Raw genomic sequence first — 23987 nt, 5'->3', positions numbered from 1 at the left:
CTTTAAGGATTATTCCTTTTTAATTCTTTTTGAGAAGAAATTTCAAATTGCTTTAGGTAGACTCTATTTATATAGACTGATCTCCAAAGGCTTTAGCCTTTTAATGAAAACAAGTTATATGGCACTAAGTGTTGACATGGTTAAACTAAGCCTTTAGATAGATGCCAAAATGCATATTCAAAGATTAAATTATTTATTTCAAAATATAACTGTCAATTTTGAATTTGATAGATAAGTACAGTAGTTATTTAACTTCATTTGGCTATTCATTCACCCAGAACCTATGAGATGTCTATTGCCATGTATGCACCATATGCTAGGCTTTTGGGAAAGGGATGAATAACATTAAAGTCTATAAGGGAGACATACTATAATATAGCAGAAGAAGTTTTATAAGAGGGGTACTGAGAGTATCTTACAGACAGGGCTTTGGAGAATCAGTAGAGTTCAAAACAGAGTTGAAATTTGGCTTGGATCTATGCCAACCAGACAAAAGGCATGGGGGATGGAGATAAGACACTGCAGCCATGTGCAAAAGCACAAAATGCTTAAAGTACAGCAAGTGTAAAGGGAATAGGGAGAAACTCAGTGTGACTAGAGCATCTTGTACATTTGAAAAAATACAAGTTGCTCGTTTGGTGTAGGGTGGAGGATCTTGACTCAACATGAGTTCAAATCCTGGTTGTGCCACAAACTTGCTGGGTAACTGCGCAAACAACTAAGTTCAAGTCTTAGCTCTTCTTCTGTAGAATGGAGATAATAATAGCACCAAGCTTGCAGGGTTAGTGGGGAGACTTAAGAGCATGTGTAGAACCCAATATTGTGCCCAATCCACCCAGAATAAGAGCTCAATAAATGGTAGCCATTGTTATATTGGTAAGTAGATAAATCTGTTAGTGACTCCTACTTTAATATTGAGTAGTATTTCATTATATATTGCTGAGAATTATTTCCTCTACAGCTTAAAAAAAAAATTTAAATAGTAGAATAAGTCCCATGCTAGTGCTAATAATGAGCTCACTTTTCCAAAAGAGTCCAGGAGTATAAAAGTATCACTTCTTCCTGAGCAAAGACTATACATATTACCTCAGATCATATCCATTTTAGAGAAACATATCTACCCCAGAATTAGTGGTTTATACAATTGCCACTAGTAGAACCCTATAGTTTTTTTAAAAAAAATGTTTATTTATTTTTGAGAGAGAGAGAATATAAGAGTTCAGGGAAGGGACTCGGGAGGGAGAGAGGATCTGAAGCAGGCTCTGTGCTAACAGCAGATGTGTGGCTTGAACTCACAAACCATGAGATCGTGACCTGAGCTGAAGTCTGACACTTAACTGACTGAGCTACCCAGGTGACCCAGAACACTATAGCTTTAAAAAATCAAACACAGCATCTATTATATGGCAAATCACTACAAAGTATAAAACTTCTATTAATTCAAACATATGAGTGTAGATTTGCAAGTGTTTTTAAATCATTTGCACGAGTGGCTGGTCCTTAAAAGAAAAATTTCTATTCGTGTTTCTGTTTCTTAGGTATGATTCTTACCTCAGCTAATTACATGCAGATTTCTTTGCCTGTTCTCTCTTGACTCCATTGAAATGACACACACAAATATTATAGATAGGTAACTTATGGCCAAATCTGGTAATTAACTAATTTTTTAGCGCTCATCCTCTCTTTTCAGAATTTAACATGGTTGAATTGCTTCTTCTTTTTTGAAATTCTGTCTGTACTGTGGTTTCATGATGCCACATTCATCTGGCTTTTTTAATATCTGGCTTCTTACATGTCTGAGCATTCCTTCTTGGTGTGTTTTATCTTTCCTCTCTTCGTTACCTGTCTCTTAATATTCATGATCTGCACGGTTCTGTCTTTGGTTCTTTTCTTTTCTCATTCCACAAACTCCCCATGGAGGTAATCTTATTCTCTCCATTGCCTTCAATGAAAAGATAGACAATTATGTGAATCTCAAATTTTATCTCCATCCCTGAACTATTTCCATGGCCTCATCTATGCATCTATTTCTAGTAATCGACAGAGCATCTCCATCTTGCTGTCCCAGAGACAATAAAATCATTATGCCCCAGGCTGAACTTACTCTCTGATTTCTCAATCCATTCCTTCTCTTTCATTCTGATCTTGGTGATCAATACATTCACCACCTGGAAACCCAAGAGCTAGACTAGTTTTCTCTCTTTCCTTAACCAAATGCTCTCCACATATCCAATCAGTGTCCAAGTCCTACTGATTTTATTTCTTTAACAATTTTTTGTCCCTTCTGTCTATGGCCATTACTTCCAGCATCTCATACTTTAACTATGACAGTAGTATCCTAAGTGATCTTCCTGCCTTCACTGTAAGTCAGCCAAGTTGTTCCTATTCCATGGTAAAATTTCCCTGGTGGTTTTTCATTTAATGTGCAAATTCCACTATGTGATGTTCCACACTCTTGATGATCTGGCTGGAGTCCATCTTTGCTTCTTCTTTCTTTCTGCATCTTCTTTCCTGATCGCATGATTTCATGCTGTGAAGCTTCTTGAGCTGTTGAGTGCAAAGCCCTTTGCCAGCCATGGAGAACAGATGAAATCACCCAGTCCCGTGCCTTCACTCATGCCCTTGTCTCCTCCTGGATTTATTGTGGCTTCCACCACCTCTTTTTATTGCAGTTATTTGTTCACATTCATTATTCGCTCTGTATCCCTGGCATCTCATGCTATGTATTCAAAAGAATTTTTTGTTACAATATCAAAAGATATTTATTAAGCACTTTCTCAAGGAGCTGGGTAAAAAAGAACAACTTCCGGTTTCTTTGGTATTGTCTCAAAGTACTCTTTCTCTAGGATATAATAAATGTGTCTGACTGAAAATTGAGCCAATCCCTGGTTGCATACATTGTTGATTTCCATCCCAATGTGATTCTGTGTTCTTTGAAATAGATAATGTAATTATGCCTTGCCTAAATGAAATTGGCTTGATCTCCACAATCATCCCATAAAACAATCACTACGTCATCATCATTGTTGTCGTAGTCATCATCATCATTCCCATTTTGTATGTAGTGAGGAGATGCTATGGTGGCTTCTAAGTACACAAATTGGAGGGGCGCCTGGGTGGCTTAGTCGGTTAAGCGTCCAACTTTTGCTTAGGTCATGATCTCACGGTTTGTGGGTTCGAGCCCTGCGTCGGGCTCTGTGCTGACTGCCAGCTCAGAGCCTGGAGCCTGTTTCAGTCTGTGACTCCCTCTCTCTCTGACCCTCCCCAGCTCACGCTGTCTCTCTCTCTCTCTCTCTCTCTCCTAGGAAAAAAAAATTTAAGTACACAAATCGGTGAGCTATCCCGGAAGTCCTGAAATTAAAACGCTCATAGACCAAATCACTAATTTGTTAAATCAACTTAAAATCTACAGTGAGAAGCAAAGGGAATGGGATTGAATAGGTTAAGATATTTAGCGCAAATATGTGAAAGGACCACATTGCCTGTGCTTTCCCCGAGGTTTATAAGTCCTGACTCTCTCTCTTTGCGTCACCTTCTTTATCACAGATGGTGTTGTTACAAGGACCAGAGTCAAAAGCAGGCAAGAAAGTTTAAAGATGGAAGATCTGTGGTGCCAGATGCTTGCTCTATTGGAGAGAAGAAGAGGCAAAGATACATGGCTACAGTCATAGCTCTGTGATAACCTTATGAGCATCAGCATGTATTTGAAGCAGAAAGCAAGTGGACTAGCATGGATAATACCAATGGGTGGCCAGTTTGGGATAGATAAAGATGATCCATGCTTTACGAGTATTTAAGGTTTATTTTGCTTTCCATCTCTTTCTACCTACAAGTAACACTCATTTTTCATTCTTTTAAAGTGTTTAACACATAAATGTCTATTTTATGTTTAGCATGTCCTATAGGTCTATGATATACTTACTATCTATAGCTAACATTTCTTTTGAGTTTCATCCATCCTGTGTTTCTCTAGTCCTTTAATGCAGAATCAAAAATTCTTAAAGAATGCAGCAAAAACACATTTATATAATGGATGAAGCACATATCGGAGGCACAAGACCATTAAACCACTTGCCCACGATCCTCACATTTAGTGCATGGGAGAGTCAGGGGTTCAAATATAAGAAATGTAGCTCCAGAGCCTACTTCTTAACTACCATCCTATATTGATTTCTAATTTGCCTGAGAAAACACAGCCAGTAAGTCTGACCTCAAGTCCAATGCTCTTTCCCCTAACTACTCTTTATTCTAAGTATCTTTGTGTCTGGAGACCTCTCTTGTTCCTCTCTTCTGTTCTTATCACCAAGCGTAGGGCCTCCACAAATACTTGTTGACTAAGATCGCATTTTAACTTTGCTTTTCTTTTGGGTTAACTTTAAGTGGCCTGAATAATACCAATGTAACATTCAAGGAAAGTTAACTTTTGGCAATTAAAGTTACAGTATCTATGGTATTTGATTTTAAACAGAATTAACCTAAAGAGATATCTAGTTGCTAGAGAGCAAAAGATAAGGATCCAGGAACTGAGATCTAGCTCTGATTGTGAAACTGACCCTTTCAAAGGGATTAAGTTGTTTCTCTGTGCTTCATTTTCTTCAGTAGGAAAATGGCCCTAGTAATTCCTATCTACCCTTTTCACTAGGAGCTGTTACATTTACTATTCTTCCTGTTACTAGCATGCCATTAAAAAAAATGGTTTCTGGGGTGCCTGGTGGCTTAGTTGGTTAAGCGTCTGACTTCAGCTCAGGTCATGATCTCATGGTTCATGGGTTTGAGCCCTGAGTCAGGCTCTATGCTGACAGCTAAGATCCTGGAGCTACTTCAGATTCTGTGCCTCCCTCTCTCTCTCTCTGCCTTTCCCCCTCTTGTGCACATGCACAAAAATAAATAAATAAACATTAAAAATGGCTTCTGCATTATAGATTAGAAATTTTAAAAAACGTAATAAAGTCTATCTATACATTCACACAATCAATTAACATATTTACATGGTTAAAAATAACAAATGTTTATAACCTTTTAAAGATGCAGTTTATACTACATTTAGACATATTTCACATTCTGCAGTTTGCTAAGTATTTTACAATTTCCCACATCCATTTGACTTTTCTTTTTTTCTAATTTTTTAATATTTATTTCTTTTTGAGAGAGAGAGAGAACAAGCAGGGAGGGGCAGAAAAAGAGGGAAACACAGAATCAGAAGCAGGTTACAGGCTCTGAGCTGTCTACACAGAGTCTGACACGGGGCTCAAACTCACCAACTGTGAGATCATGACCTGCCTGAGTTGAAGTCAGACACTTAACTGACTGAGCAACCCAGGCGCTCCTCCATTTGACTTTTCTAAAAGAAAAGAAAAATTAACAGCCTTCTGAAAGAAGCTAATATGAATTGTTATGGTCCTAAAATATTTTTAATGCCTCTTTTTTGTTCCATACTTATATATTTATGTATGTCTTTATTTATTTTTTACCACTTATAAAAATTTTGCTCCTGTCTAGGAAGTTGGCAATAATCTCAATATATGCAAGACCATGGGGAACGCAACATGATAGTTGCTCAACCCTGGCTGCCTAATAGAATGAACAGGGAAACTTAAAAACAAAAAACTGATGTTTCAGCTCTACATCAAGCCATTTAAATCAGAATCTTGAAGGATGGGACTTGGGTATCTGTATTTTTAAAAGCTTTCCAGATAGTTTACAAAATACTTGACCAGTACTCTTCAAAACTATCAAGGTCATCACAAACAAGGGAAGTCTGAGAAATTGCCACAGACCAGAGAAAGGAGACATACTAATTCAATGTAAATAAGGTATCCAAAGCGGGATCCTGGAATGGAAAGAGGATGTCAGGGGGAAATTACTGAAATCCAAATATACCGTGGAGTTAATAGCAATGTGTCGATATTGGATCCTTCATTGTGACATATGTACTGTACTAATATAAAACGTTAACAATAGGGGAAATTGGGTGAGGAGTATCTGGGAACTCTGTATTCCCTTTACAACTTTTTCATAAATCTAAATCTGTTCTAAAATAAAAATTTAATTTTAAAAATCTGTCTAATATGGAGCTGGAGTTGAGACTCACTCACATAGCAACATTGCATCAGAAAACAAAAAGTCCTTTTGAAATATTGAGCCTAATTGCAGTTGCCAGCACGTGTCATCCTAAAACCTGACTCTCAAAAACAACAGGCTATTCTCTTAGGACAGAATACATTTCTAGAGGCACTTTGTGGAAAACAAAAATGGACTAATTACAATAAACATAACTGTAATAATCAAAACCTGAATAGGGGTACCTGGGTGGCTCAGTGGGTTGAGCATCTGACTCTTGAGTTTGGCTCTGGTCATGATCTCATGGCTAGGTTAGTGGGATTGAGCTCCACATAGGACTCTGCTCTGACAGTGCAGAGCTTGCTTGGAATTCTCTCTCTCTCCCTCTCTCTCTGTCCTTTCCTCACTCATGCTCTCTCTCTCCCTCTCAAAATAAGTAAATAAACATTTTTTAAAAGAAAAAAACCCTGATTACTTTTGCTTTTAAGAAGCAAAAATTCAAGAAATACAAGAAATACTGCTTAGTAAGGAGAAAAAAACTGCTGCCAACCCATTACTCAGGTTAGAAAGGTAGTTTTATTTTGATATTTATGAAATATAAATATTGGGATTAAATATAATGTCTGCATTATGGTACCCTAGTCGGTTGAGAAAATTGTGAGTGATCTATTTTTGCTAAGAGTTGTTGTTTCTTATCTATAAAAGAGATTTAGACCCTACCAGAAAGTTCTTCGGTATTATTTCCCTTGTCTTGGCTCTCCCACTGTGGTAGGAAAGAGGCAAGGAAAAAAAATCCCTAGTCCTTCCTAATGAAGTCTACCTGGATTTAGCCCAGTCACACTTCTTTTTTCATATTTATGTAAATCTCTAGAGAGAAGCCAGAATAGTGCCTAAAGAAATTACTCCACACAAGTAAGCATTTGACAAACAGCAATTTCTTGGAGATGACATTTCAAAGAGCTCCTTTTAAATTTTTTGTGTTACGTTTTGTTTCTAAAAACGTCACCAATTTATAATTCAGAATCCTTATGCATCATATAATAAACAGTATTAACAGCGTGTGGTCACCCCTGTTACAGTTCAGCTCCCTAACTTCATGCGACATTGGGTAAATAACTTATATTTTCTGAGCCGATCTCAGTTTGCTTTTTTTTTTTCTTTTCTGTAAGATGCATCGTTTGGACTAAGCAGTATCCAATGCCTCTTTTTCTACTCGAACATTGAGATTTATTGAGGACTTCAAGAAACAAACTGGAGAATTTTAGAATCTTTGGGTTCTGGTGGGCAGTATGGTATTGAAGAAACTGTTCTCATGTTTGTAATTTTAGAGTCGGAAGGGTAAATGATAGGGGCAAGAATGCGTGCAAGCGAAGAGTAAGTCACCCATTGTAGGGTCAACTCCTGGGATTTTTCTCAGACTGGCAGATAAGCCGAGCGTTTCGCTGCTAGGCAACCGCTCTTCCTTTCAGAGAGTGGAGGACCCCAGTCGGAGGTGTCTAAGTCACTACCTCTTAATTTAGCCATGGTGCCTTCTCGAAGTTAATGAAATATGTTATCTTTTGAAAGTACACAGGTTCTGCAGCCAAGGTTTGGCAAGCCTTGTAGCCGAGTTCGGCTCGTGGTGGGTTTCTATTTCCTGCTGTCAGGCGCGATGCGGGCACCTCTCCGGCAAGGCCCCCGCCGCGGCGCGTTGCCGGGCAGAGCTGGACGCCTCCTGCTCCCGGCCCCCGCCCTCCCTGGCCCCGGCCCGCCCTTCGCTGGCAACACTCCGCCGCCTTAGGCCGCCATGGGCTCGGAGATGGAGCCGCTGCTCCTGGCCTGGAGCTACTTTAGGCGCAGGAAGTTCCAGCTCTGCGCCGATCTGTNTGGGGAAAGGTCCAGGGCATCTGGAGGGGGACCCCCTAGAGCCATGGCCGGCGCCTCCCCGCCAGCGGCGTCCCCACGTCCCCGCCGAACCCGCGAGTGCTGTGCCAGGACCGCCCCCTCTTCAAACTTCAGCAGCCCCTTTCCTTTACGGGTCCCTCAAAGGAACACTTAAAATTCCCGAATTTCACTTTGGTGCAGAACTTTGATAATTCATTTATACTTTCAGATGAATGGGCTCTTGAGCTCTCTGCGTGTGCGTTATTAATTTCTAAAACAATTATGATAAAGATCTGTAACTTCACTTCCCGTTATAATAGTTGCATTATTATTATTATTATTATTATTATGGACCAAACGTTGTGATTCTCCCCTTTCATCCTAAGATTGTTGTCCAAGATTGAAGGAGGTATTGATTCTGGGACATGAGTGCCATTTGAGGCAGATAATGCAAGTTAGAGAAATGAGAATCTAGGAGGGGAAGAAATACATTTACTATTAGGGAGGGATGGGGAAAGAGTCTCCCTGAAAGAAGGAATGAAGGCATTGATTAAAAGACCGTAGGTAAAGTACAGTAATAGTTTATTTCGGTTCTCTTAAATGAGCTGAGATGTTAAATCAAGAGAGTGAGGGTGGTCATATGCTGTGTGTGCCAGTTACAGTGCTGGTGGCAGGTAGTTCCTGGAAGAGGCGAGGAGAAAAAACTGTGGCAGTTTGTCAGTGCTTCTAGTAAAAGCTGGTTTCCCAGCTTTTCCTCTAATGGTGTTGCCTTGGAGATGTTAGAAAAAAAAGGAAAATTGAGGGGAGTTACATAAGTGGAGGCCTATGTGTGAATACTGTTACTAGGCTCTGCCTTGTTGCATCTGCAAGTGGATGGCAGATAACCTGCTGAGGTGAACGTGTAGACTTTCAGATAGAACATCTCCCCTAGAACCATCCATGTTAGTGGGAATGCTAAGCTAGAGTCTTTTGTGTTTAGTTCACGTTAATTACTAGGACTGTGTTTCCACAGGGAAGCATTTTTCCAAGTGTGTTTCTTGGCACAGTAGTCCCGCAGATGCTGCTCCCCCCCCCAAAAAAAAAAAAAAAAAAAGATTCCAAGATTCCACAATCAGCTATGTCTGGGAACTGTTACAAAATATTGACCCCTTTTCATTTTGTACAATAAAAGTTCATTAAAACTCTATGAAGTACCAGACACTGCTGTAGGCACAATGGTTTGCAAAATCTTTACATGTTATTTCCGTTTTTCCATTGAGGGTAGTCTCCATTCTGTGTTTCCACAGAGCAGTTGTCCCAAGAGCTGCTCAGTGAAAGAGTTTCCTCACTAAATTCATCTGGGAATCGTGTATTTCCTACTTAAAGATTCAAGATTCAGGGGCGCCTGGGTGGCTCAGTCGGTCGGGCATCTGACTTCGGCTCAGGTCATGATCTCACAGTCTGTGAGTTCGAGTCCCACGTCAGGCTCTGAGCACACAGAGCCTGGAGCCTGCTTCGGATTCTGTGTCTCCCTCTATCTCTGCCCCTCTCCTGCTTGCTCTCTGTCTCTCAAAATAAAGACATTAAAAAAAATTTTTTTTTTAATTCAAGATTCATACTAAAGGCCCTGGGTTCTGAAGAAAAGAAATGTAATTTTGCTTAATTTTGGCAATACAATAGTTCTGAAACTTCTTTGACCACTAGTTACTTTTTTGGCAGTGGGCAAGGGTCAGATTTCTTTACTGTAACTATACTAGGGAGATGTAGTCTCACAGTGAAATGTTATAAGCAAAGAAGCACTGTTTTTATTAATGCTTAAGATCCTATACTCTTAATAACATCTAATCATAGTGCATTCAGTACAGTACTGTGCCTGTGAATTCAGATTTAGTTTGTGCTGGGTGCTGCGGACAGGATTTTGTATATATTCAACTAAATGACCTTTTGTTGAATGCTTACTACTTACTAATTTGTGTAAATTATAGGTATTTCTATGCTTAGAATAACCTTGCAAAATAGGTAACAAAAATAGTAGCTGACGTTTATGGAGTATTTATGTCAGGCTTGGTTTGGAGGGTTTTAGAAGTTGTCTCATTTAACGTCTCAGCCGTTTTAGGAAATTGGTACTGTTTCACCCTTTTTATAGATTAAGTGCACTGGGGCACAAGGTGAAAAAATTTGTCCAAAGTTACAAAGCTGATAAACCCATTTCCTTTGTCCATACTGTGCTGCCTCTTTGACCCTGATGTAGCCTAAATTTTCAAAGCTGTATGTTTCTCAACTTTTCCCAGTACATTTTCCCGTCTACTGTGCCTTTTTCAAGATTTTAGGCAACTGCTAAAGAATTCTGACATATTTGTGGACTTGGATTGAAGGCTTTAGAAAGTCCTGAAGGAAGGAGACTTACCTAATTTTGATGAAGACAGTATTCTGAAACTTACGTGATCTCTGGTTCCTTTTTGTGGGGAGAGATCGATGTCTCCCTTGTTATTCTGGAGAGATGTCATTTTGGAAAGTGCATGGTCAAAGCAGAAGTGTTTTCATTAATGATGAAGTTGGGGCTGTAGAGAAGATCTTGCTCCTTTTTATCTAGGAAGAGAAAGTTCAACAGATTTAGGACTTTACAGTCTCCTGAATTAGTAGCTAAATAAGATAGGGGCTTGTATCTTTTTGGTTTCTTGTGCAGCTGTCATTAGGCCTTATTGGCCTTCCTGAAAGATTAAAGACTTATTACAAGGTATGTTTGGTAGAACCGTGATTTTGATAATGATAATGAATAAAAAAAGACACAGGTTTATACTGGGAAATACTGCTGTTGTCATTAGTTGACCATTTGACATGGTTAAGATCATTAGGGCAGTAGGTTTTGTTAGGTCCTGGCCTATTCTCTTGTCCAATTTGCTGTGGATTTGAAATAACCACCAGTAATGTGATACATAATTCATGTCTGCTGCCATAGACGTTAAAAAATGTTATTCTTTGTTACTATTTTCTTGTTATGAGCAGGGGTTGATATGTTCCGCTCCTATAAATATCAGAGTAGACCTAGGAGAATGATTACCACATCCAGAAGAAGTTTATGATATATATTCTTTTCCTGTGTAATCCTTTTTATTTATTTTGCTGAGGTAGTTTATTTAAGTAGGAACTGTATATATAGCCAGAACAATGAGCAGTATTTCATCAGGAATAGACGTTTAACTTGATGTTACCTTACCAAACTGGCTTTAAAAACATTTTTTAAAGTTTTATTTATTTAAGAGAGAGAGAGAGAGAGAGAGAGAAAGAGAGAGAGAGAGCACGAGCAGGGAAGGAGGAGGGAGAGGGAGAATGAGAATCCCAAGCAGGCTCAAGGAACTCATAAACTGAGAGGTCATGCCCAAGCCAGAATCAAGAATCTGATTCTTTTAACTGACTGAGCCACCCAGGTGCCCCACCAGACTGGGCTTTTGATAGCTGGATAGGGCTGCTGAAAAGTTTAATCGAGTTCACTCATATGTCAGTTATTTTTTGACTCAACCTTTAAACACTGTGTTTTCACTCTGTGCTTTTCTTTTTTAATTAAGTAATTCTTATTTTTTTAAATTTGAATATAGTTGACACACAGTGGTACATTAGTTTCAGTTGTCAACAGAAAGATTCAGCTTCTCTGTACTAGGCTGTGCTCACCCCAGATGTAGCTGCTGTCTGTCACCATACCATGCTATTACAACATCCCTGACCATATTCCCTATCCTGTGCCTTTTATTCCCATGACTTATTCATTTCATAACTAGAAGCCTGTATCTCCAGCTCCCCTTCACCCATTTTGACGACCCCCTCCATCTCTACCCTCTGGCAACCATCCGTTTGTTCTCTGTATTTGGGTCTGTTTCTGCTTTTTGTTCATTTGTTTTGTTTTTTAGATTCCACGTGTAACTGAAATCATATGGTATTTGTCTTTTTCTGTCTGACTTATTTCACTTAGCATAATACCCTCTAAGGTCCATCCATGTTGTTGCCAATGGCAAGATCTCATTCTTTTTATGGCTGCATAATATTCCATTGTACATATATACCATATCTTCCTTATCCATTCATCTCTCTATATGGTTGCTTCCATATCATGGGTATTATAAATAATGCTGGATAAACACAGGGGTGCATCTGTCTTTTCAAGTTCGTGTTTTCATTTTCTTTGAGTATAACCCGGTAGTGGAATTACTGGAATCATATGGTATTTCTGTTTTTAATTTTTAAAGGAACCTCTATGCGATTTTCCACAGTGGCTGTACCAACTTATATTCCCACCAAACAGTATGTGAGAGTTCCTTCACCAGGTCCTTTTCTTAGCACAAATGTGTGTATTTTGTACCCGTTTGTTATTTCATATTGGAAAGATTTCCTGCTATGATTTTCCCCAGCTGGAAGAAATCCTGCCTTTTTCTTAATTAAAACACTTAAAATAATTTATGTTGGAGTGCTGATACAATTAATGAAGAGTTTTAGGAGGCTTAAGAAGTTTACTTTGATGAAAAACTTGAAAATTCTCTTTCCTTCCTGTAGAACCTGAATCCAGGGTGGCATATGTGTACAGTGGGACACAGAGCCTGGCACACGGGGGCTCTCAGTATGTATTTGCTGGATGAGGGCATTGATCATATTCACGTGCGTGTGGTTTTTTATAATGTTTATTTTGAGAGAGAGTGAGAGAGTGTACGTGCGTATGATTAGGGTCAAATAGAGAGAGAGAAGCTGTCTGCACTGTCAGTGCAGAGACCAGTATGAGGCTCGATCCCACCAACCTTGAACTCCTGACCTGAGCCCAAATCAAGAGTCAGATGCTTAACCAACTGAGCCACCGAGGCGCCCCATGTGTATGTTTTAAAGATTTTAAGTAGCGGGCAAGGACACATGTACTGTCTCTTCTTCTCTCAAAATAAACATTTTTTTAAAAATAAAAATTTTAAGTAATCTCTACACCTGACCCACCCACTCGGCTTAACCAACTAAGCCAACTGGGTGCCCCTATGTGCTTTGGTGGCATTATCCATGTGTGCCAGCTTCCCTTCTGTTTACCAAGATCATCTTAGTTGCCTGGTGACCTTTGTGTCCCTCTACCCCCATCCTTAATTCTCAGCCCCATAGGTTCCTAAATATATATATACCTTTTCAAATAAATGTAATTGTATTGTGGACATTCTTAACTCATTTCTTGATTTGAGGGCCAGTTTTTTCTTTTTCTTTTTTTTTAATCAGTTAAGGAAATTCTTCCTGGATTCCTTCAGGAGAGTATTTCTTTCTTTTTAAAGTTTATTTATTTATTTTGAGAGAGAGAGAGAGAGTGAGCAGGGGAGGGACAGAGAGGGAGAGAGAATCCTAAGCAGGCTCTGCCCTGTCAGCCCAGAGCCCAACTTGGGGCTCAATCCCATGAACCGGGAGATCATGACCTGAGCCAAAATCAAGCCCAAACAACTGGGCTATCCAGGCACCCCCAGGAGAGCATTTCTGATAGTAATTATCATCATTGGGATTTCTTGTGACGCTGTCATTGTTTCAGTGGAGGAAGTTAATTGATGGAGAGACTAACATATGAAAGGCTAACAGAAATGTGATCAGAGCAGAAGCAGATGGTCCTCAGCTCTGCAGTCAGCTGGTTTATCTTCACATGCACCTTTCACCTTATGGGTGTTTTGAGGCTTCAACATTTTAGAGTCCCCTCCCCACGTCCCCACAACTCTCAATTACTATTCGTGTGCCACCAACCTGATTTTAATACAAATGAATGACTTTGAAGCAGTTCCTAGACACATAGAAGAACAAGAAAATTGCATGTTTCTTTAGAGTAATACATTTTTATTTGGACACAAAAGGACTGAAGGTTAGGTTGACTGTAAAACATGGTATTTGGTAAAGAGGAAAAGTTCTTGAAGAAGATGGATTTTGAACTGTATTATGCAGAACAGCGAGCCATAAAAGGGCAGGTCTGTAAGCATGAAGGACATTTAAGGTCCTGATCTCTTGAGATTATAGAGAAAGAAAGATAACTGGTTAATTTATCGTAGCTTCCCTGTTTGAAAAATACAGTATGAACAAGAAATTCATAGAGGCATTGTCTTTTTTCAAAGTGTTCTTTAAATCACGATTGAAAAAGTGGTTTATAAGTTGTAAGATATAAAAGGGAGAAATGCAAAATGGTCTTCGACACAGCAATGTGACCTAGAGGAAATGCTTGCTTTTACAGCTCATGTCCATCACCCGATTAGTTGCTTAATCTGATTACTGTTCTTTGTGTTCCATATGTCAGATACATGGCTTTAAAACCAGCCCCAATTTTTTTTAGCTCCATTATAATTAAACAGTTCATAAAATATGCAGGTTTTTCAGGCAGTGAGGTTTTGAAGACAGTATGCTTTTATTAATGGGGCAGATTTCTGATAGATTTCAAGTTATTAAAATCAGTGATTCTGGGAGTGGGAGTGGGGGCCATATATCAGAACACGAGAAATTCACATTCTCCTCCGTAATCTCTACTTATAATGAGACATGTTATAGAGAGGAAGGGGTTATTATTGTAAATGATTCGAAGATGGAGAAAAAGCCGAAAGCCACTGGCTTAGAAGGAAGACCTGGAACCAGGGGACCTTAGTGAGCTCTGTGTTAGTAGTTGATTGAGACAATGATCTGGTGCTGTAAGCAAAACAAACAGACAAACAAACAAACAAATCCTTCTGTATGATTATCTAATTTAGTTCCTCTTTGGGACCATAGAGACTAAGCCAGACTTAATCTTTTGGTTCTATACTCTATGGAGTTCATTTTATGAATTTGTATTCCTGCTGAATTACACAAATTACATCCCTACTTGACTACTTGGTCCCTAGATTCTCCCCTAACCTTCTGATATCCATCCATTTCTCTGTTCTCTTTCATTGTTTTCCTTCTTGTGACTGCTAACTTCTGAATAATGTCTCAGAAGTTTCAGGGCAGAGCTGGGTCAGACTAACGAGCCAGAGTAAGTAATGGTGGCAATTAAGAAGTCACATTCAGAATTATCTAGAGATTTGATTCCCTGAAGTAATAGCAACGGCCTAAGAGTAAGCCTTACCCTGGGGAGGGAGGGAGGAAGGAAGGAAGGAAGGAAGCAAACTGATGTGAATTGAAGTTGATGCTAATGAGTATTTGCTGGTTCCAGGCTGTGTCACTCCACTCCATGTCCCCTTACTCACTTGCTTTGAAGGAGAGTCAAAGGGGAGTCTTAATTTGATGAGGCACAACTGGGATTTAGTTCTGGGTTTGGGAAAGGGAAGTAATAGAGAGTTTGGTGCTTTACTGTTCATTATAGGAATGTTTCTATAAAGAAATTGTGCAACTGGTATTTCTTATTGAAACCTTACACTTCACTATGCGAGCACATGCGGAAGGACTCAGAAAACTATGAAATATTCTTAAAAATGCCAGCTGTATTTTTTTTTAAGTTTATTTTTGAGAGAGAGAGAGAGCGCGCGCGCATGGGTGCGCTAGTTGAGGAGGGGCAGAGAGAGAGAGACACAGAATCCTAAGTAGGCTCCAGGCTCAGAGCTGTCAGTATAGAGCTGGACGCATGGCTCGACCTCATGAGCCTTGAGATCAAGACCGGAGCCCAAGTCAGACACTTAACTGACTGAGCCACCCAGGTGCTCCCAAGGTTTATTTAAAAAAAATTTTTTTTAATGTTTTATTTATTTCTGAGAGAGAGAGAGAGACACAGAATCCTAAGTAGGCTTCAGGCTCAGAGCTGTCAGTATAGAGCTGGACGCATGGCTCGACCTCATGAGCCTTGAGATCAAGACCGGAGCCCAAGTCAGACACTTAACTGACTGAGCCACCCAGGCGCCCCTCCCAAGGTTGACTTTTTAAAACTATGCTGTGAGACTAGTAGAGACTATTGCTCCAATTCTAGAGGAGAACCAGGTTATAGAGGTTGTGACTTGCTCAAGGTCATATAGCTACATCAAAGTTATGTAGCCCAGCTCTTCTGACTCTAGGTCTAGGCCTCGTACTTTGTACTCAACTGTGTCAGTACGCATGGAAATGATTTGCTAGACCAAATGAGCCTAACTACTTGCAGTTCCCTATCTGGGTGGATTAATTTAAATAATGGACTATGGTTGAGAGACTCAAAGATGAAAGTCTCAGTGATTAAAAAAAAGAAAAAGCTGTGTGGGGTGCCTGGGTGGCTCAGTCAGTTAAGCGTCCAACTCTTGATTTCAGCTCAGGTCATGATCTCTGGGCTCACGAGTTTGAGCCCTGCGTCTGCTTGGGATTCTCTCTCTCCCTGTCTCTCTCTACCCCTCCCCTGCTCGAGCTCTCTCTAAATAAATATTAAAAAAATGATGCTGAATATAGTTCATAGATCGCTGGCACTCAGTAATTTCCGGAATAATCTCCATTCCTTTTCTCTGACTCCCTTCTTATTTCCCTTGTTTTTCTCCTCTCCATCTAAGTCATCTATAACTGGTCCGTAACTTGAATATAGCATTTAATACATTGTATTGGCATTTAATTAATTATGTGCCTTCCCCATGGAATGTTTTCAGCACCTAGCAGGGTGCCAGGAACATCCGGGGAATGTTGTGGAACTAATGTGATCTTGATCTCGGCCTCACTTCCTGTTTGGGCCTAATCTCCATCTTCCATCTGCACAATCTCAACCGTCTTTACACCTGCCTATCTTCTCTGACCTTCTCATTTCACCTGTGTGGTGTGGCAAATCACAGATGTGTTCCTATGGGGCAGAAGAACCAGATAGAGCGCGGAAGGCCCTTATCAGTGATGAGAACACTGAGGCCGAGCTGGCGGTTTGAGTCTGGGTCACTGGAAGCATCTTCCTGTCCTCCGCAGAATGATGGGCATCTAGTTCTTACTTCCTATTAGAGGTCTCCAGCTCTTGTGTGTTTTCTTTTCAAGTATTGTCTGCAGTCACCACTGGTGAGCTTTTTTTCCCCTTTCTGTGTGGAACTTATCTTGTATCTCTCCTACACTTGATGCTTCAATCCTGCCTTATTATCTTAAACTCATTTTTTAATCTCTAAGATGCGCTGGCAAGGAAGAGCTCTGCCTTGTTTGTGTGACCTTGAGCAAATTACGACATCTCTCAATTCGTTTCCTTATCTGTCAAATGGATAACACTCACCTGCCTCCCTCTGGTGGTTGTTACGGGACTCAAGATATTGGGTCATACAGAACAAACAAGAATAAACAGAAGAAAGAATAGAAAGGGTTACTCCCTGTATCACCTCATTGCCTGTGTCTGTGTGTTTCTTTAAGTATGACTGTGGGTTCTAGGCAGTCTGTACTTTTCCAGATCTTCCTTATGCACACTGGAGTTGAAAATCTCCAACTGCCATGTATTCTTAGTTGCTGTTTTGTGTTCGGTTCAGCTGCTTGCCAAATATTCTCTAAATCCCCCCCTCCAGGGCCTTCACTTTTGTAGCCTAGCTTCGCCTTTACCGCTCATGTACCTACTGTGTATTGTGCTATAGGAATTGCTTATCCTTGCATGATGACCAGATAGCTTAAACATTGCTTGCACACATAATATATTCTTTAAGAAATATTTTGGGTATTCTCCTTGGGTTTTGGAGCTGTAGAAAGCAAGGCAAGGAAGGATCTTTTCTTTTTTTCTTTTCCTTTTGTTTCTTAGTAGCTTCCCTAATAAAACATGCTGCCAGTTAAGAGTTCAGCACAGATTGCTTACCCTAGATATGGAAATACAGATATTTCATAAATAAATTTGTTACAAGTCTGATTTTTCTCCAGCGGATTTCTATTTAATTTGGACAGGAAGAAACCATGAGTTTGTTAGCACCTGACACTAATATATGACGTAGACTATAACATTTCTCAGAGCACATTACAGTCAGAATTAATTTTTTATCTTCAACCGCTAATCTCATTATATGTGGAGTAGATTTATAGTATGTTATGGATTTTCTTCTTCCTCTCCACGTGATTAAAATCTGAATGCTTTAACCACCATGAACTTATTTTTGAATATAAAGAAGTGTTTCCTTGGTAGAGTTGTAAAATTGTTTTCAATTTCGGAGATTTTGTGTCTTCATTAAACAAGTGGTTCAGATAACTTCTGTGCTTTTAAAAATGTTTTTTTAATGTTTATTTATTTTTTTGAGAGAGAGAAACACAGAGTGTGAGTGGGGGAGGGTCAGATTGAGAGGGAGATACAGAATCCGAAGCAGGCTCCAGGCTCTGAGCTGTCAGCACAAAGCCGGACGCAGGGCTTGAACTCACGAACTGTGAGATCATGACCTGAGCTGAAGTCGGCCGCTTAACTGACTGAGCCACCCAGGAGCCCNAATTCTGAGTTCTCAATTCTATTCCATTGGTCTATGTGTCTGCTTTTGTGCCAATACCATACTGTCTTCTCTGTGCTTTAAATGAGGGTAGAGTAATTAGAATTACTGATCAGTGCAAATTAAGCACTCTTCAGTGTGTATTAGTTACCTAAGTACTAATATTAGTATTAGGATATGCAGAACTCTTGAGCACTTGTGGAGAAAGATTAAAGTTAATATTCAGATTTTTATTCCATGAGTTTGAGTCCATCTGTGAATACCTAAATAGTCACTAAGACTTTTTATTTTAGAAACTGTATTTCCTAAAAATGTTTACTACCTTCTTAATGCTTTCCAGGAACCAGACCCTGAATTGCCTATGACTCAGGTAAAGGGTTAGCTGCAACCGTTAGTTTAGAGAATACAATAATTCCTATTGCTTACTCGCTCCTATAGATTAGAAAACCCGCTGCATATCTATTAATGCTTTTATAAAATTAGCCATCTCTACCATTCTGTATCTTTTTATGTAAAGTATATTTCCAATATTTTTGTGTCTGTGGGGGAGGAGTCTTGTAGTCTTAAGATTTGGAGCTTAAATTGAAATGACCAATGTTGACCAGAAGGATGAGAAAAAATAAAGAAGGAGCAAGGGACACCAGGAGCTTAGAAATGGAGCCAAGAAGTCAGCAGAGCCCCTAAATGTCTGAAAAGACTGTGATGGACAGGATGGTATATCTTGAGAAAGAGGAGGCTGACTCTGCCTGGAAAGGGCTCAGTTTTAGAGAGAGGTGCCTGCCGTCGTGAGGAAGACAGGAAGGGACACCAGGTAGATAGCCTTGTCTACCAAATTATCTTGGTTAGAGTTGGGAGGTGGCCAGAGAGACCTGCTAACTGGAGAAGATGCAGTGAATGAGTCTGGAGGGAGCCCTCTCCTCTCCTGGAGACGAGGTGTGGTTAGGGGGACACCCTGGCTAGTGAAGCTTTTAACCCAAGGGAGTTTCCAGTAAGTCAGGGGATAAGAACGGATGAGAGTGCTATAAATCACCTTAGATATTGCCAGGTGTTTGTCCTGCCACACGAGAAAGAATGCTACCAGTGGTTTTTAGTAAATAAGCAATTTGACCCTCATATGTGGTTCATATGAGTAATTTATTCAACCTTTCTGAAGAGAACAAAATACAAAGTACTTTGATGGAGGCTGTGACTACACAGCAAGCACTGTAAATAGGTTAAAATGCAGCACTCTCTTCTTTAAAAGGATTTTAAAGAAATTTGTCTACAGTGTTTATAATTTTGATTTCCAAATTGCTAGATGGTATAAAACTATTTTTTGCATAATATATGTACAATTCATTTGAGAAGGACCTAAATTATAAATAGGGTAGTAATGTGCTTTTTGTTTTCAGTAATTTGGAAGGTTTTGTTAAAAGTAATGTTTATTTGTTTTTGAGAGAGAGGGAGACACGGAATCTGAAATAGGCTCCAGGCTCTGAGCTGTCAGCAGGGAGCCCGATGCAGGGCTCAAACTCACTGACTATGAGATCATGACCTGAGTTGAATTCAGATGCTTGACTGACTAAGCCACCCAGGCACCCCGGTTTTGTTAAAATTAAATTAAAACATCAATAATTTGCATTGTTGTTACGGTTTTAAAACTGTAAATGGTATTTGAAAGTTTCTTTTTTTTTAATTTTTTAAAATGTTTTTTATTTATTTCTGAGAGAGAGAGAGATAGTGTGAGCAAGGAAGGGTCAGAGAGAGAGAGGGAGACACAGAATCCAAAACAGGCTCCAGGCTCTGAGCTAGTTGTCAGCAGAGCCCGATGCAAGACTCAAACCCATGAAGAGTGAGATCATGACCTGAGCTGAAGCCGGACGCTTAACCGACTGAGCCAGTATTTGACCCAGTATTTGACCCAGTATTTGAAAGTTTCAAACCTGCACAGGGACTTCATGAAGGACCTGTGTTTAGTATCACTTTCCTGTTCTTTTACTGCAGACTTAATTATCTATCCAGTGGATAGTGTCTAAAAGAATAAAAACTGAACAAGGCTGATGGGATTCTTTTGAGCTCATTATTCATACATTTTGCCATCCCCTCTTGCACAATTTCAAAATAAATGAAGCTTTACAATAACAATTCAATATTTTGTGCTAAGTTTTCATTTTCCTAGAGCAGGCAGAGTGTCAGATGTTACACTGATTCTTATGACGGCTCAATCAGGTTAGGCAGACTTTTCCTTGGTAGCTTTAGTTTAGTAATAACCTAGCGAAATTCTTTCTATTATGTCTTAAACTCCTGGCCTCCAATTCTGTATTAAAACGAACAAAACAATTTCAACATGGTTTACTCAGTAGAGTTTTTTTGCTTTTCGTAGGTTTATTTTTATAACTAAAAGTGAATCAAACTCACCAAAGGTAGTACGAGCAAGGCTTTATTTTCCTTTCCTTTCCATCATTGCCTCAAGAATAATGTCCCTAGACTACCTCAGCAGGTGAATGAGGTGGGATGATGTTCTGCAGATAAAGAATGATGTAATTGACATGATGATTACTCACTTGCATGCTTTTCCCTTTAAAAAGTTCCTGCATTTCTGTGATTTTTGTGGATTTCACAGCACGTTCCAATCCATAGGCATTCATAGATATTTATATAAACAGCATGACCCTGTCATTTAGTAACAACTTAAACATATCTGATAAAACCAATTTATATTTTTATTCAGATTCAAGGACCAGTTTGGGATTACCCCATTGTGCTTTGTTATACATTTTGTTTTCATCACTGATTAGTTTTGAACTTTTTAATTTTAATTTAAACAGAAGATTTCAGGGCTGTGAAACATATTTGGCTTGTTTCCAAAATAAAATTAAAAAAGTTTTTTAAAACCAAAGCCCCATCTGCTATTTTCATTTAAATCCCAAGAATTGTTCACAGTGCCAAGAGCACTTCTTTGAATACAATCTGATGTTTAGTCAAGCAGTGGTATGTGATTTTCAAGGTCATTTTTGTTAGGACAAAAAGAAAGGCAGGTTAATATTCTCAAAAATGATGAAATTTAAAATTAAGTAATGGCTTAAGTAGCTTTTATCATAGATCTTTAAATATAAAGGATTCCCACCATTATTTATACTTCTGAAGAATTAAATTTTAGAAACTGAAATATAGATCCATTTACCTTTTTGAAAAAGTGAAATCTTATGGAATAACCTTTTAAAAAAGATGTTACTGTTTGGCTTCTGAAACATTTATTCATTTGGTGGTGAGGGAAAAGTAGATTTACTTTATTTTACTTACTAATATTTAAAAAATTTGCACCTCCTTAATATTTGAGAGGTTATGGGGCACCAGGGTGCCTCAGTTGGTTAAGTGTCTGACTTTGGCTCAGGTCATGATCTCACAGTTTGTGGGTTTGAGCCCCGCATTGGGCTCTGTGCTGACAGCTAGCTCAGAGCCTGGAGCCTGCTTCAAATTCTGTGTCTCCCTCTCTCTCCGACCCTCCTCTGCTCATGCTGTCTCTTTCAAGAAAAAAAATTTTTTTGAGAGTTTAGTAGGAGGTTGGATGTCAGGAAGAATGATGGAGTTAATTATGACATAACAGCATGAACCTGCTAATTGTCAAAAAGATGTGCAGGGATAATTAATACCCAACCATATAAATGATGCAACAATAATAAAAAGTTGACTTGTAGAAGGTGGATTTAACTAGGATTCCAAGTTGTAGTTTTAAAGTTTCATGAGCTCCTCCTCATCAGGATAAAAGTCCATACACTTCACTGCGGCACGCAGGGTCCCTCATCTGCCCTTTGCCTTTTTCTCTAGCTTCTTCTTTGCCTCAGCTGAACCTGATTCTTCATCCACACTCAACTGTTCTGGCGTTACCAAGCATGCAGTGAGCCCTGAAGCTAGCCTACTCTTGTCCCGTTCTCTTTGCCTAGTGCACGCTTTCCCATCTATGCCACTGGCAAAGTCTTTTCTCCTACCCTTCCTCCACCTCCAGGCAGCTGGGTGCCTCTCTCTGTACCCCCCGTAGCATGCTCCAGACTTTGATTACTATGCTTTCCCTAAAACATTGAAATTCATGTGAGCTAGCTGAGCTGTGGCTTACTCATCTTTATCCCCAGGACCTGGCATGCCGTAGGCGCTCCCTAGTAACATGGGAATGAACCAGTGGAGCCCACATCCTGCTTTACTGCTTCAGAGAAAATGCTGCAGTCCTTCCTGTCCACCAGAGTGCTGAACAGGAATGCCCTTTTGAGAAATGAAAGCTGTCAGATCCTTGCAGGGCAGTATGAGCTGTGGGGACTCAAGATAAATCAGGATTACTTATTTCCATCTTTGAAGTTAAATTAAACCGTGAGTTCAAGCCAGTGATGACTTCCCTGACCCCCCTGAGCATAGTTATATAGCTCTGCCAACCTTCCTGATCTTTGATGAATGCAAACCTCGAATTGTTTCCACACTTTAGAGCCTCCCACAGTTAGATGCAGTTCCGATTGGAATTGTTTTTTTTTTTTTAACAAATGAATTCTTTGATTCCACATTCTGCTTATTCAATTGTGTTAAATCCACACAGTTGAAACATTTTAAGTTATCTGAATCCAGTAAACCTCACCCAGGAAAGTAGAAGCTAAAAAAAATCCCATTATCTAACCAAATATAATTTCATTTTAGGAATCTATGGCTATGAAGGCAGCCTTCTTTATTCCCATTAAAGTGAAAGCATGAAGATTTTCTTTTTTCCTTAAGAACTTTTGTCTAATGTATGCATTCCAGCTATTTTTTAAGAAAAAATTTAATATTTTTTATTTATTTCTGAGAGAGAGAGAGCGAGTGAGCGTGAGCAGGGGAGGGTCAGAGAGAGAGGACAGATACAGAATCTGAAACAGGCTCCAGGCTCTGAGCTGGCAGTCAGCACAGAGCCCGACATGGGGCTCAAACCCATGAACCGCGAGATCAAGACCTGAGCCGAAGTCAGATGCTTAACGCACTGAGCCACCCAGGCGCCCCTGCATTCCAATTATTTTAGCCCACAAAAGGATCTCTACTTTTTAATTCCTATAAAACTATTTTCTATACCACACACCTGCCACCTATCATGCCCTGCTTTGCCCTGTCATTTAATTCAGTAGGTATTATGTTCAGAGAAATTAGGATCCAAGTTTTTAATCTTCTCATGCTTCCTTTTAAGAACCTAGCCCAATACTATGTCACTAGGAAGTTGTATCTTGGGTTCTTTACAAGAAGACTTTTTGGAACTCTGTCACTCTCTCTTCTGTTCCTCTCTCAGTGTCTTTGCCCTCCTTCTGCCTGCTTCACAGCCACTTCCATAGTATGGAGTATGGTGAGCTCTTCCTCATTGTACCCCTCTCCCTAAGCTTCCCCCGCGGCTGCTTCCTCTGCACTAGAGGTTGTCAGGTCTGTGCTGCTGCTCGAGTCACCTTCTCCCCAAATCCTCCACAGCACACCGGGCTTTCTTGTTCTCTGCTTCTGTTCTGTAGTGAAGCAGAAAGGTAAACATTTCTGATAAAGCCGTTTTAAATGTTTAAATGTTTAATGGTGCACACCTTGACATCTAATTTCTTAAGGTAGAGCGAAGCTGCTATTTTCCAGATTCCTTAATTATTTTACTTTTTCCACCCCCCCCACCCCCCCACTTTCTAGAAGATTTTCTACTGGCTGGATCACAAAGCAGCCAAGACTGTGTTGATTAGCTTATTGGGAACTGGAAGAAATTGATCTTAGTTCAGTTCAACATTTTTGGAATAC

The sequence above is a fragment of the Crocuta crocuta genome, unplaced genomic scaffold, assembly GCF_008692635.1.
Source record: "Crocuta crocuta isolate KB4526 unplaced genomic scaffold, BGI_CrCroc_1.0 scaffold299, whole genome shotgun sequence".
Taxonomy (NCBI): domain Eukaryota; kingdom Metazoa; phylum Chordata; class Mammalia; order Carnivora; family Hyaenidae; genus Crocuta; species Crocuta crocuta.
Note: the sequence above shows the minus strand (reverse complement) of the source record.